The sequence below is a fragment of the Phyllostomus hastatus genome, unplaced genomic scaffold, assembly GCF_019186645.2.
Source record: "Phyllostomus hastatus isolate PE091 unplaced genomic scaffold, TTU_PhHast_1.1 phas_contig_86, whole genome shotgun sequence".
Taxonomy (NCBI): Eukaryota; Metazoa; Chordata; class Mammalia; order Chiroptera; family Phyllostomidae; genus Phyllostomus; species Phyllostomus hastatus.
Window position 1 is genome coordinate 56,403,987 of NW_025333977.1, and position 16,297 is coordinate 56,420,283.

The window sequence follows — 16,297 nt, forward strand, 5'->3', positions numbered from 1 at the left end:
TGTTTCCTGGATTTGTGTGACTTTTTCTCTCATCAAATTAGGGAAGTTTTCCTGAAACACCAGTCCAAAAGCACCTATGCACCCCAATGTTCATAGTAGCACAATTTACAATAACCAAGTGTTGGAAGCAACCTAGGTGCCCATCAGTAAATGAATGGATCAAAACACTATGGTACATTTACACAATGGAATTCTATGCAGCAGAAAGAAAGAAGGAGCTCCTACCCTTTGCAACAGCATGGATGGAACTGAAAAGCATTATGGTAAGCGAAATAAGCCAGGTGGTGAAAGACAAATACCATATGATCTCACCTTTAACAGGAACCTAAACGACAAACAAACAAACAAGCAAAATATAACCAAAGACACTAAAATAGAGAACAGGTTGACCATGACCAGAGGGGAGAAGGAAGGGAATTTCAGGAAAGAAAAGGGGAGGGTTTACAGGAACAAATATAAAGGACACATGGACAAAAACTAGGGAGGGTGGAAGTGGAAGGGAGGTGGGGAGGGCTGGGGGGTGGGTTGGGATGGGAGTAAAAGACAGAAAACCGTACTTGAACAACAATTAAAATAAAATTTAAAAAGAGAGAGAGAGAGAAAGGACCAGATGGGTAAAGAACAGTTTTAATAAGCAAGGGAACTTTCATGTGAGGTTTACCTTGAACACTGCAGATGAGTAAATCTCACCTGCCCACCAGAATCTTAAAAGTTTATGTGGAGGCAGTTATTGTGTTCAGTCACATATTAGGACCAGATAGTCTCAACAACACCTTACTTTAGTGAGGCAATGTCCTAGAACTACTCCAAATGTGGGAATGGTGGGGAGAGTATACATTCAATCCAGGACAGAGAGGAAGTGAGGAGACTCCAATTGCCAATTACCAGGGTGCAGCTCTGGGTCAACTGGGGGTTGTATCTTAAATGACATTATCAAACAACAGAATGTACCCAAGAATTAACAGGCAAACTATTGACTGAGCAACAATTTTGCAACACATAAATGAAAAATATTTAATGTTATTAATGCTTACAAATCAAAGATGGAGACCCAACATCAAATTGTATTCTCATAGAATGAGAATTAGAAATAACAGATAAGTACATAGAAATAGTAGATTTCACCAGTGATATTAGAAATATGTAATAAAATTTTAATTTTTAATTATATACAAAGTTTAAATAACAAAGATTAAAGAGACAGTACCATATTATTTTTGGATTTATAAATATTACTAGAAACTATAATGCAACATATGTTGAAAGATTTTCAACATTCATTATGTAATTTCACTTCTTAGAAATATATCCTATGTAAAAAATCAGGGATTTGTTTATAGATCTCTGTTGGAAGCTACTTATTACAATTATAGAAATGAAAACAAAATTTAAATACTGTAAAGTTAGAAAGATATTATTAAATTCTAATGATAAAATTAGTAGACATTTAAATAGTGTTTTATAGAATCTTTTACTTCTATGAGAAAAATGCTAATACTGTCATAAGTAAAACACTGTGGTACACAAACAATAACAATTTACTAATATTCTGTTGTTTCTTTCAGACTTGAAGTAATAATCTTTTGGGGTTTTTTTTTTAAGATTTTTATTTTAGCCCTGGCTGGCGTGGCTCAGTGGATTGAGCATGGGCTGCGAACCAAGGCATCGCAGGTTCAATTCCCAGTCAGGGCACATGCCTGGGTTGCAGGCCATGACCCCCAGCAACCTCACATTGATGTTTCTCTCTCTCTTTCTCTCTCTTTCTCCCTCCCTTCCCTCTCTAAAAATAAATAAAATAAAAATCTTAAGAATTAATTAATTTATTTATTTATTAAAATAAAATCTTTTTAATCAATTAAAAAACAATGACACTTTTCTTTACAGAGAGGCAGACAATTATTTGATTGCAAAACTACCTGAGACACATTTAACATGTTTTTCACTACAAATTTGTGAATTACATTGCTTGTACTATAGTGAAAATAAATTATGTGTTGAGATATTTGGAGATGCACTTTTAATAAGTGTGAGAAATTAGTTGTAACATATTTACAATTTAAAGCTTCTTAAATTAATTCTTTCTTGGAGTTTCTAAACTAAACTTAATTCTCCTAACTTTCATAAGTGTAAAAGGGCTCCAGCAATATGTCAGAAGAGGCCAATGCTATAATAAGAACCTAACTGTTCTCTAATGAAAATTAGGACAATAAAGGTTTTTATTATTACTTTCACCAAGATATTTAAAGAAATCTGGTTTAACAACACATATTTTAAGAAACTTTTCTTCAGTCCTAAGAGTTTGATATTCAAGATATATAAAGAACTCACATGACTCCACAATGGGAAGACAAACAACCCAATTAAAAAATGGGCAAAGAACATGAACAGACACTTGTCCAAGAAGGACATAGAGAGGGCCCAGAGACATATGAAAAAATGCTCAGCATCACCATCAGAGACACGCAGATTAAAAGTACAATGAGACACCACTTCACACTAGTCAGAATGGTCATCATAAACAAATCAGCAAACAACAAGTGCTGGTGAGGTCTTGGGAAAAAAGGAAACCATAGTGCACTGTTGGTGGAAATGCAGACTGACATAACCACTGTGGAAAACAGTATGGAGTGTTCTCAGAAAACTAAAATGGAACTGCCTTTGATCAGGCAATTCCACTGCTGGGATTATAATTTAATAATTCTGAATCACCAATTCAAAAGAACCTATGCACCTCAGTATTCACAGCAGCACTATTTACAATAGCCAAGTGCTGGAAACAGCCTAAGGGCCCATTAGTAAATGAGTGGATCGAAAAAATATGGTACATTACACAATGGAATGCTACAAAGCAGAAAGAAAGAAGGAGCTCCTACCCTTTGTGACAGTAAGGATGGAACTGGAAATCATTATGCTAAGTGAAATAAGCCAGGTGGTGAAAGACAAATACCATATGATCTCACCTATAAGTGGAACCTAATCAACAAAATAAACAAGCAAGCAAAACATAACCAGAGACATGAAAATAACATATGGACAGTGACAAGAGGGAAGCAAGAAGGGGGATAACAGGGAAAGAAGGGGAAGGGTCAAGGTAAGCAACATCTATAAAGGACCCATGAACAAAGACCCTGTGGTGGGGGGAGGACTGAAAGTGGAAGGTGGGGATGGATAGGGCAGAGGAGAGTAATGAGGAGAAAATAGAGACAAATGTATTTGAACAACAATAAAAAAACTGAAAATAAATAAATGTACCATTGAATTGTGCTTTGCTAAGAAAAGAATAAATACACAATTATTTTTATAAATAAAAAAGTTGTCTCCCGTCATAACATTAGAAGAAGCAATTGTAATTATTGAATCACTTGAGAAAACTTGCAAATCTTAGATTTGATTTCATCATGACAGAATTTTTGTGGTTTCATAGCACAGTGAATTTTCTCCTCTTCATTGCATAAGCAATATCAGTTCATATTGTTTAAAACTGGACAGAGATCAATACACGTTACATTTCAGTAACATGAGTTGAAAATCTAATTGACATTTTACTGGATCACATTTATACAGTGCTCTACTGTAAAAGACAACTTCACAAGCTGTCTACTACAGTCATCACTTTAATTGAAATATCTCAGGCATTATGTTGTTCACCCAGCACAGCATCTTCTATTTATCTAAATTTATTTTTCATTGCTATAGTTAAAATCTCATTACAAAATCAGGTTTTGATTAGGCTTCAGACAGTAGTAAATTTGATGGGAAAATGAAACTATTTAATTTTATTTCAAAGAAAACTGCTTTCAAAATGTAAACATCCAAGAAAAGAATAACAAGAGTAAAAATGACAGTTTTTAAAATTTTCCTCTAAAAATTAAGAATCAGTGGGGGAAACAAAAAAAATTCAAAATAAAATTTAAATCTTTCTGTTGACCCCTACTATTCATTGATTAAGTTGAGAGGGATAAAAACTATTTAGACAGCATATAAAACTGAGGAAGTATGAGTCTTTTACGATCTTCATTAGGGTGATAATGTGAACTGGACTAGGTAATGAAATAAATTATAAAATAATTATATTAGGTACAAATGCTTTTAATGGTATATTGTGTGTAGAAATAAAATAAAAACCATTGCATATTTTGTATTGCTATGTAACATCAAACTTTGATCTTTGGTTATTTTTTACACTGGTTGGATTTAAGCTTATACTGGATTTTTTGGTACTGTATGTAAGGGTAAAAAGATGAAATTTTCCTGATTCAATAAAGAAGAAAACAGCAGCCCCCTCTTCCCTTTTCCTTGGGTACTTTCTTGGAAATATAATAAGACTAATGAGAATCCTAAGATTGAATTTTAAGATGTAAGATCATGAGCCTTCTGACCCTTGGAACTGTGAACACAGACTTGCAAAAATTAATTCATGAATCTCTCACCACATTACAGGAGACTACCAAACATACTTCCATTTGTCTCTCAAGGAAATGAAATAAGTTTTATTTGTTTTATCATCTACTGTACTGAACAGATTTGCATGATATTCTGTCCAGACTTTACAGACTTTGGGGGATATTACCTATATGCAAATACTCTGATTGCATTACTTAATATTTTTTCTTCCTTTTACATATTAGTATGCAGGGGATCTTTTTGTTGGCAAGATTTTTTAATTATTCTAAAATTAGTGGCAGGGTTAATTTTTATTTTGCATTTCTGCTAGAGACGTAGCCACTGAGAGAAACCTCAGCAGGGTGGTGGACTGTGTGGGTGGAGCTGGCTGAAGAAGACAGTGAGATATAGAGCTCACTGTGGACTAGGGTGGTTGCCGAGGTAGGAGAAACTCCTAGTCTCACACAAGAGTCCATTAGAAAGTGGACTAGAGATGAGCAGGCAGGGTGTACTCTTCCCTCTCAGGCGGGGTGTACTCTTCCCTCTCTGGCCCCACCCCCAAAGTGCAGCAGAGAGGGTTGCAATGCCCTGGTGAATACCTAAGTCCCCGCCCCCTTACAACTTATGAGGCACACTGAGACAAAGAAATAGGACCCAAACGAAAGAACAGAGCAAAACTTCAGAAAGAGAGCTAAGCAATGAGGAGATAGCCGACCTATCTGATGGAAAATTTAAAGCCCTGGTAATCAAAATGCTTACAAAACTGATTGAGCTTGGTCAAAACAATGAAAAAAAACTAATGAAAGATACCCAAAATGAAATAAAGCAAAATATTCAGGGAACCAACGGTGACAGGAAGGAAACCAGGACTTAAAGCAACGATTTGGAACAAAAGGAAGAAATACACATTGAACCAGAATGGAATGAAGAAACAAGAATTCAAAAAAGTGAAGAGAGACTTAGGAATCTCTGAGACAACCTGAAGCATTCCAATATCCAAATTATAGGGGTGCCAGAAGGAGAAGAACAGAAGCAAGAAATTGAAAACTTATTTGAACAAATAATGAAGGAAAACTTCCCTAATCTTGCAAAGGATATAGACTTCCAGGAAGTCCAGGAAGCCCAGAGAGTTAGACCCCAAAGAAGAACATACCAAGGTACATCATCATGAAGTTACCCAAGATTAAATAGAAAGAGAAAATCTTAAAAGAAGCAAGAGGAAAGGAGAGAGTTCCCTACAATGCCCCTAAGGCTATCAGCTGATTTCTCAAAAGAAATCTTGCAGGCAGGAAGGGACTGGAAAGAAGTGTTTGAAGTCATGAAAGGCAAGGACCTACATCCAAGATTACTCTATCCAGCAAAGCTTTTATTTAGAATGGAAGGGCAGATAAAGGGTCAGGTTAAAAGAGTTCATCATCACCAAGCCATTATTATATGAAATGTTAAAGGGACTTGGCTAAGGAAAAGAAGATCAAAACTATGAACAGTAAAATGACAACAGACTCACAACTATCAACAAATGAACCTCTAAAAGAAAAGAAAAACAACAAAAACAAAACCTAAAAAACAACTAGAACAGGAACAGTATCAGAGAAATGGACATCACATGGAGGTATTTCCATGGGGAAGGAGAAGGGAGGCATAAGGGGGAAAAGGTATAGGGAAGAAGAAGCATAATTAGTAGGCATAAGGTAGACAGGGACAGATCAAAAATGGTATAGGAAACAGAGAACTCAAAAAAAAAACCAAAACCTTATATGTACAACCTGTGGATATGAACTAAGGTGGGGAGAATGCTGGAGGGTTGGGGGTTATGGGGTAGAGGAGGGATAAAGGGGCAAAAACTAGGAAGAAAAAAAAAAGAAGTAATGTGCCAGTGATAAAATATTTTTTAAATAACTCTCATGAAAAAACAATATGTGGTTTTACAAGTTATTGCATGAGTACTAGTAAGAATTTAAAGAACTTTCATTACTTAACTAATATAAGATTAAGCAAATACCAAGCAGTAGCCAAATGCAAGTATAAGCAAGATTGAAATTCTATGGTCAAAGTAAAAATAATTTTATTGTTTTGGATTCCTTAAAATTTTTAATTAATATGTATGCTATTGATCCTAACTCCTAGGATGTCAGATGATTTTTTGAGGGAGAAATGAGAAAGACTATATTAGTCACACATTTTGATTACTCATTTTCAATATAGATCAAGGTAGAAGGTATCATAGGCCAAATTTCTCTATTTTTCTATAATGATTCCCTAAAAAATAAAGTCTCTAGGCATAGATATATGATCAACAGCCATGGGAAAAAAAATGTACTTCGCTGAAAAACTGCATTCTTTACAATACACTGCTCTGGGTTGACAATTCTGATTCTGTGGGAGCTCTGTGCCTTTCATTGCCTTGTAGCTATTTTACAACTCTATTAGGTTGTAAATAACTGATAGCAATGCAAAATAATTCTTGTCTACACACTGGAAAATGAGTTCTGTTAGGCAAAAATTCAATTTATTTCCTTCCCTTGGAGGAGAAATCCAGTTTTGTGTCATTTGTTCCTTCATTTCAATATTTCTGATTTACAGTACAAACGTGTCTTTTGGATTTTTCTTTGAACCAATTATAACATCTGCCTGACTCACTAATTAATAAGTTAAATAAAATTTGTACCACATGTTTATTTTATATCAGTATGAGAGTGCTTTTCCTCTTTAAAATAGTTATCCTAGATAGAAAAGAGATAGGTGGATAGAAGAAAGGAACAGATAGAAGGAAGGAAGGAAGGAAGGAAGGAAGGAAGGAAGGAAGGAAGGAAGGAAGGAAGGAAGGAAGGAAGGAAGGAAGGAAGGGAGGGAGGGAGGGAGGGAGGAAAGGAGGGAGGGAAGGAAGGTAGGTCTGAGTGGTTACCAAAATATCTCTTTATTAACCTTCTGTAAAACTGATGTTTAAAAAGAGGTTAATTACAAAAAACAACATGGGTTGTAATTCTTATTTCTCTTTTTCATTGGTATTTCTCTTTCATTATCTTCTTTTAAATACTAGAAAAATGCTTATGCTTGATACTAAACACAGCATAGACTGAGAGAAAAAGAAAAAAATAAACACATTAGCTGTTTTAGTAATCTTGCTTTCATAAAGCCATTTTTGTCCTGCCTCTCCTAATGATTCTTACATGATTACAATATTTGCCAAAATTCTTGGAGTAAACTTACAGAAAAAAAAAGCAGCTAAATGTTTGTTTCCTTTGGTAGCAGGCATTTTTATTTTTTGTTATGTTTCAGTAAATAAGTTAAGGATATTTTTCCTTATTGAAATTGTTTGAAATGGTAAACTTAGAAAAGAAAAATTATAATAGAGTTAGTCACTTTTGGAGTAGTCTCTTGATTTATATGCCTATTTAAATATTATTAATTATTCAGGATCGCCATCAGGGAGTAATATTTGTATTTTAAACTATGTAAATGACCCTTTCCCCTAATCTCACTGAAATCTAAATCTATTTACATAAACTACCACATTAACAGTTGTCATGGAGTTTAGCAATACCAGGTAGCTCTACTCTCATTTATTATTTTAAAGCTTCTACCTCTAGGTCAATAGCTCAGTGAGAACATTTTTTCTTCCCTATCATACAGTAATTATAATCTTTTACAGGTAATATGTTCCCTGGTGGTAAAAACTTCCAGAGAAATAATGTAGACCAACAATTAGCTAAAATTAAAAAGGCTAAAATCTTAAATATGGTGAGTATATTATAAGAAACCATAATTCTCATATATTGATGACAGAAGTATCATATGGTTGGATTACATTAAAAAATTCTAGAATTTTCATATAAAACTAAAAGGAAAAATGGACATGGACAAAAGTGAAGTGATTGTTGGGAGGAGGGGAGTATAAGGACACACTGAATGATAATGAAAAAAATTCAATAAATATTAAATTAAAAAAAGAAATAATATATACTTATCCTTGACTCAGTAATTCTAAAATTTGATTCCTAGGTACTTAAACAAGAAAAAAAAAGTGTGTGTGTGTTGTTGATCTTAAACAAAATGTTAGCTAGATGTTCCTCCAACCAGAAGGATTTATTGGGGGGAAAAGAGAAAAATTCAATACAGAACGTGTGGCCTTATCTTGCTGGAAGCCCCACCAGCACAAAGAAGAGTAAGGGAAGGGAAGAGGAAGTTAGAAAGTGGTTCTAACCTTTCCTGTACATCCAACATAGGTGTGAGAGCTCCCCCTACAGGCTATCCCAATTCCAATCTTGGTTGAAGTCTTTTTAACTTTCTTTTTAATTTTTTAAAATTAAATTTTATTACTAATGCTAATACAATTGTCCTGATTTTCCCCCTTTGACTCCCTCCACCCAAACCCCCACTCCCTCAGGAAATCTCCCCATCATTGTTCATGTCCATGGGTCATGCATATAAGTGCTTTGGCTACTCCATTTGTGCCTCCACGACTTTGTGCATCCAGGACTTCTATGTCTATTTCCTTCACCAAATTAAGGAAGTTCTCTTTCATTATTTTTTTCAAATCAAATTCTAATTTTTCTCTCTTTCTCTTCTCCTTCTGGAACTCCTATGATGCAAATGTTGGACCTTTTGAAGTTGTCCTAGAGGCTACCTATGCTATCCTCATTTTTTTTCTCTTTTTTTCCTTGTTCTCATTGGTTGTTTTTTGCTTCTTTATGCTCCAAATCATTGATTTGATACTTGGCTTCATCCACTCTGCTATTGTTTCTCTGTAGATTATTCTTTACGTCAGTTAGTGTTTTCTTCATTTTCTGACTGGATCTTTTTTAAGCTATTGAGATCTTCAATAATTCCTTGAACATCCTTATAACCAGTGTTTTGAACTCTGCATCTGGAAGATTGATTATCTCCATTTCCTTTAGCACTTTTTCTGCAATTCTTTCTGTTCTTTCATTTGGGCCATGTCCCTTTGTCTCCTCATTTTGGCAACCTCCCTGTGTTTGTTTCTATGTATTAGGTAGAGCTGCTTTGACTCTGTGTCTTGGTATTGTGGCCTAATGTAGTAAGTGTCCTGCAGGGTCCAATAGCACCGTGTGTCCTATTAGCCGACCTGGGTACTCAACTTGTGCCCTTTGTGTTGGCTGAGTACATTCTCCTCTTATAGTTGAGCCTTGGTTGCTGTGATGGGAGGGATTACCCAGATCAGTCAGCTGCAAGGATTGGCTGTGATCACTTACTATCTATCTCCACCCTCTGTGGAAGACCAGCTGTGCAGGAAAAAGGAGTTGGTGTTCTGACATAATCTGTAGCTGTCCACTGGGTGTGCAGGCCTTGGGGTTTCCAGGGTGGTGCAGGTGAAGGTCATCCCCCATCTGTGTTTTGCCGGGTGCCATCATTTCTGAGCTACAAAGTAATATGAGATGGCAGCTATTTGTGCTGGGCTTGGAGATTCCCAGGTGAAGCCAAGTTATGAATCTAGGCTGGCTACTACTAGTACCAGGCTTGAGGCCCACTGAGGCCAGCTGTTGCTTGTTTGAGAGGATTTAGGAAGTTATGAAGCATGAGCCAAGACCAACCATTCATATGGAAAAGCAGCTTGGGTGGGTCTGTAAGTTGGGTGGGGGAGAATCTCTTTGTATCTCCAAGGTGGGTCAAATGATGTTAGCCAGGTTGATAAGAGTCTCACATATGGCACCAGCTTGCTGGCTGTGTGGCTCTGTGTGTGGAGGGTTTAGAAAAGGGACAATGAGCTCTGCTTGCCTTGATGCCAGACACTTCAGTTTCTTACCGTATGCCATTGGTACCTTTCAAACTGCTACCCCAGTGCTAGAGCTCAGAGGGAGTGAGTTTGGGTAAGTTTGTGTGTGGGTTCTTTAAAAGGAACTGCTCAGGGCTCCAGAAGTTTCTTCCACTGACTCAATCTCCACTAGTTTTTGCAGCCAGAAGTTGTCAAGACTTATCTTCCTGGCACTGGAACTGTGGACTAGTGGGGCTGGGACTTCTTGCTCCCAAGAAAACCCTCCCAAATTTTTATCCACTGCATGTGGGTGTGGGACCAGCCCATTCCAGGTCTGCACCCCTCCAACCAGTCTAGATGGATGTGGTTTCTTTGATTCTGTGGTTGTCAGACTTCCATTCAACTCTTTTTTCCGATGGTTCCAAGTGATGGTTATTCTATACTTTAGTTGTAATTTTAGATGTGGTTGAAAGGAGAAGTGAACTATGTCTGTCCATACCACCATCTCAACTGGAAGTCCCAAAATCTTTTTTATAAGTATATTTACTGTGGTGACATTTGTTTATAAGATTAGATAGGTTTCAAATATACAATTCTATGATGCATTATCTGAATAGTATACTGCATGTTTACCACTCAAAGTCAAATCTCCTTTTGTTACCATATATTCCATTCCCTTCACCCTTCACTACCCTCCCAACCGCCTCCTATCTGGTAACCTCCATACTGTTGTCAGTGTCTATGAGTATTGTTTGTTTGTGTTTCTTGTTTGTTCATTTGTTGCCTTCAGTTTTATATCCCACATGTGAATAAAATCATATGGTTTTAGACTTTTTCTATCTGACTTTTTTTGCTTAGCATGATATTCTGAAGATCCATCTATGCTGCTGCAAATAACAGTATTTCATCTTTTCTTATGGCTGAGGAGAATCATCTATTGAGGAACCCTTCATTTGTTTCTAATTCTTGGTCTGTGCTATAATGAACATAAGGGTGGATAGCCAGAAGAGTGGGTGCAGGGTCATATGTTAGTTCTATATTATTACCTATTAATTATAATATATATATATATAATTAATGTCTGTCTGGAAAAATTCCATACATTGTTAATGTAACAAGAACAGTTGGCATGACATTGATGTAACCTGGCAACTGAGGAGAGTGGACTTGGAATGCCCATGGATGAACAACAATGACTTCATTAGTCAGTGGGGGGGGGGGGTAGATAACATTGAGTGAGCATGTGTACTGTACTGTACTGTGTGGATGTTGCATTCAAAATTACTGAGTAGAGCAATGAATCTGCATCAAATTTTGCATTAAGCTTGAACATTCCTTTGCAGAAACTATTCTGATGATTCAGAAGGCCACAGCTATGGACAACTGGTGATTGGCAGCTTTATCATGACAGTGCAACAATGTGCCCACTCATGCATCAGATCTCATACAGAGTTTTTGGCAAAACATCAAATCACCCAGATGACACAGTCTCCCTACAACCCTCATTTGGTGCCCTGCGACTTCTGGCTTTTCCCAAACCTAAAATCACCTTTGAAAGGAAAGAGATTTCAGACTGTTGATGAGATTCAGGAAAATACAATGAGGCAGTTGATGGCAAAAGGGAGAACTGTTTGAGCTCCCAAAGTACCTACTTTGAAAGGGACTGAGGCACCATTGTCCTATGTACAATGTTTCTTGTACCTTGTATTAATAAATGTCTCTTTTGCATATTACATAGCTGGATACCTTCTGTATAGACTGTATGTATATGACTTGTACAGAAATGTTTAGAGTTGCCTTGTTATCAAATAGACCAAAACTAAAAATAAGTTCTGATCCCTATCAACACCAGTATGGATAAGCACCATCTGGAATATACATACAAATAAATTATTCATATATGCAACCACATGGATGAAATATCAAAAAGACACATAGACTGAGTGAAAGAAACACTTTACAAAAGAGTAAATATTATATGATATTATTTCTGTGAATCTCTGCAATATTCAGAATTACTCTAGGTAAGCAGAACAAGAATAGAGTTTGCTCTGGGGATACTGACCTAGAAGAACAAGATGAAATTCTCCAGAATAACTGAAATGTATATATATTGATATGAGGTTGGGTTAACAAAGGCTTATGTTTTTGAAAATACCCATTGAGTGTACATTTAAAATTTGTGCATTTTATTGTATGTAAATTCTATCTAAAAATTATAATAGATATTGAATTCTAATTCATAGAATTAAAGAGGACATGTTCAGAGGTGAGGGACACTAATGTTTGCACTTTACTTTGAAAGCATAAAGACAGGTGGATTTATTGTTGGGCAGAAAGTTACATGGATAGATAGCTATTTGATAAAACAAATATAACAAAACATGTATTATATAACCTAATATTGGTATTTGGGTATATGCTGTAAAATTAATTTTTTGTATGCTTAAATTTTTTCACAAAAATGAAGTAATATAGGGGTTTCTACAACAACAAGCATATAATAACTTGTAATTATCAGTTTATTGATTATTTTGGGGGTAGGTAATCAATGGTAAATTTTTAGCATAATAAGAACCAAGCATTGTGTTGATTTTGTCCCCCATTCTCTTTTATCACCTTGTTCTTTTGCTTATATTTCACAAATTTCCCAATATCCCTTGCAGCTCAGTATGGTAACATTACTAGGTTTGGACTAATAAAATGAGCCTAAGAGTACAATATGCCACTTTGAACATGTTACATCAGGCATACATTTATCTAGCTTCTTTCTCTTTTCGTTACAGATGGAATACTTATTTTTACCAGTAACCCACCTTCAACCAAATAGATGCAGGCAGTAACCTGAGAAGAGGTTTGCAACCTGAAAAGCTTTCCTGAAATCTAATGATGCATGGCCTGTTTTGAAATATGGGAGCACAGCTACACCCGTTCCTTTGTGTATTGTTTATTGCTACATTCACACTACGGTGGTGTAGTTGAATACGTGTAGTCTGAATAGTTAGGATGAGATGATATGACTACAAATCCTAAAATATTTCCTATTACGCCTTGATACACACAAAGACAAGAGTTGACCATTGCTCTAAAACATAAAGATGTATGGATCTGGGACTTTTGAATGAGCTCTTAGAAAAGAGTTATAGAACAAAAAAAAAACAAAAAAAAAGCCAGTGACAACAACAACAGGCCAGACTGTTTTCCAAGAGAAAGAAAGAAACTGCCATCCATTTAACTGATGTTTTTTGCTTGTGCATTTGTTCTTATTGTTTTTTTATTTCTTTAAATATGAAATTAACCATAATTTAACAGATTCCAGTAATATTTTTAAATGTTGTTTTAGTGTCATATTTCCTCCCATCAGCATATAAATTAATTTTAGCATCTTCTTATTAAAAAATAAACTACTTGCTCCCCAAAAAGCAGTATTTTGTTTTTTTGGTATTTGACATTTTGAAGCTGAAGAAAAATGACTTTGATTATCCAGAGCGTTACTTCCCTCCTTTAGTGCAGTTCACTGACTTTCGGCATTTCAAAGACAAAACTCTCCTCCACAATCCAAATAGGTATTTTTTCCCACTGGATTTTTAAAATAGTTTTCATTAGTGACAATAAATTTCAATGTCTATTTGTTCTAAGGAGGCATCAGGTAATGTTTCTGATGACCTTTCTTAGAAATCATTTTTTCTGTTCTAAATATATATACTTATATATATTTTTCTGTTGTATTTAGAATATTTATTTGTTTTATATATATCATAATATACATTTTTTCTATATGTAATATATTTTTTTCTCTTCTAAAGATATATATCACAATAGTTCTGCCCAGAGAATCATGTTCCAAAGAGTATAAAGATTGTTCTAACAGACATTAACACTGTGAGGAAAAGACACACGCTGCACAACTAGAAAGAGAGCGCTACACAGGGAATCTGAAAATCTGCAGTGAGGTCCAGGCACAGCAGTGATATAGGTGGAATTTCTCTCCTACCTCCTCACACAGCTTTAGCTCTCTGATGTGCACTGGAAGAAGTTGAATTAACTGGTTGATCTCTAAAGTGTCCTCCAGCTTTAAAATGTCCATGACTTAGAATCACTGAATAAAGGCCAATGGGCAAAGGCCGTGCATAATCATTTAATATCATACCTCTACTATATTTCACTGTTTTATTTTGTATGTATAACATAGTTTCATAAAAGAAAACTCACCAATTTTAAAGCATAAGTACAAGAGTACTTATGTTGAAGTTAAGTACAGAACTAACAAGTTCTTTACTTTTCCACCATATTTTATTCATTCTCATGCTTTCTTTTCTGATCTACATCCATCAGCAGTGTATGGAGAATCAAATCACTTCAATAAATATTTGTTCCAACTTTGCACCCTAAAATTTATTACCATCACATCAAGAGTCATACTTAAAGGTATACAGTTAGTTCATGTCATTTACGTATTCAATAACCTACAGAGATGTCCCATTTTACTCAAAAGAAAAGCTAATGTATTTATATATGATCATAACATTGTCTGCAAGGCCATAGAAAATCTACCACCCACAAGTACTGCTCTCCCACCATTCACTCTGCTCCGGTCCCATCCTGCTTGCATATCTTTGCTTTGAGTCCCCTGTGTCTCTTGTTCCCCGAGAAATCCATGCAGCCAACTCTTTCACTTTCTTTAGTGTTTCACTCAATCTGTACCTGTCTTTAACAACTTCTTTTAAATTTCAACCTCTTCTGAATCCTGCCACATCCCCAGTGCTCCTCACCATTCTCTAGATCTTTCCTCCATTGTATTCATCACCTTCCAACATACTACATGGTGTATTTTGGGGAGTTGTTTATTGTCTGCCGTCCCCCATGAACACAGATGATTTATTTCCCTGATCACAGGTGAGTTTAGTTCCCAGATCTATCACAAGTACTTAAAAGAGTAATTGGCACAAACTGTTGAATAAATTGAAAAAAAATAAAATATTTTTGAATTAATTAATCCCTTTTCTTATTTACGCTTTTGCTGTGACCAAAATACATGCTTTATGTCTATTTATTATATAGCTGTGGATGATAGCAATGAAAATGAAATGTGCATAGGTGTTATAGGCTGAATGATTTTACCCCACTGCCCTACCTGTATGTGTTGGGATCCTAACTCCAATGTGATGATTTTAGGACATGAGGCCTTTTGCAGATGATTAGGTGATGAGAGTGGAGCTTTCATGAATAAAATTAGTACTCCTAGCAAAGAGATTCCAGAGAGCTCCCTTGTTCTTCCCCCATGTAAGGACACACGGAGAACATGGTCCTTGATAAAATAGAAATCAGGCACTCACCAGACACCAAAGTTACCAACACCCTGATCTTGGACTTCCCAGTGCCCAAAACTGTGAGAAACAAATTTTTGTTGTTTATGTGCCACTCAGGCTGTGGTTTTCTATTACAGCAGTGTGACTAGACTGAGACAGGAGATATTCCAGTACTTTTGAAAAGGATTTTTAAATCATCAATGTAAAAGCTAGAATCAACTTATTCAATAAAATTATTTTTAAAAAAATACAAATTTTCTTTGTGGAATACATTGTGTTTGACATTGAAGACAACAAAAGTAAGATGTGTTCCTTCCTTCACAGTTTTCTAAACTTCTTGATAAAACAGGTACATCTACAACTATTATTAAAGAGGACATAAAGTAGGAACAAACGAAGGTGAAGAAAAACTTGAACATTGTCCCAGCAAGCCTTTTGATTCTGCATTGGAATGCTGATACTGTGAAGCAGGTCCCTTTTAAAATCCATTGACAGTAAATACTTTAGTCCCAAAACAGTACAGGGCAAAAGAGCAGATTAGAAGGGAGGAACTTCATTACTAGGCCTCAGTGAAATTTTCACAGTTTTTGTGTTTGTAAGGATATCCCTTGTCCATAACTGAAAACATCCCTTTATTATAAGAAACAATCATTTCTCTAGTGTTGTAGATTACTGACATCATACATCCCCCTTTACCTTCTCCTTTCACTAATTAATGTGTCTGTCCTTACTTGCCACATCTGCCATTTTCATGTAAATTGCATTTATAAAGGTCCTGTGATTGCTTTTTAAAACTTTTATTTCTGCACTACTCTTTGTTTTCCCAAAACAAAAACTCTTTGTTTTCCAGTTAACCATCTAAAAGCTTTTATCAAAGGAAAACTCTTTCACC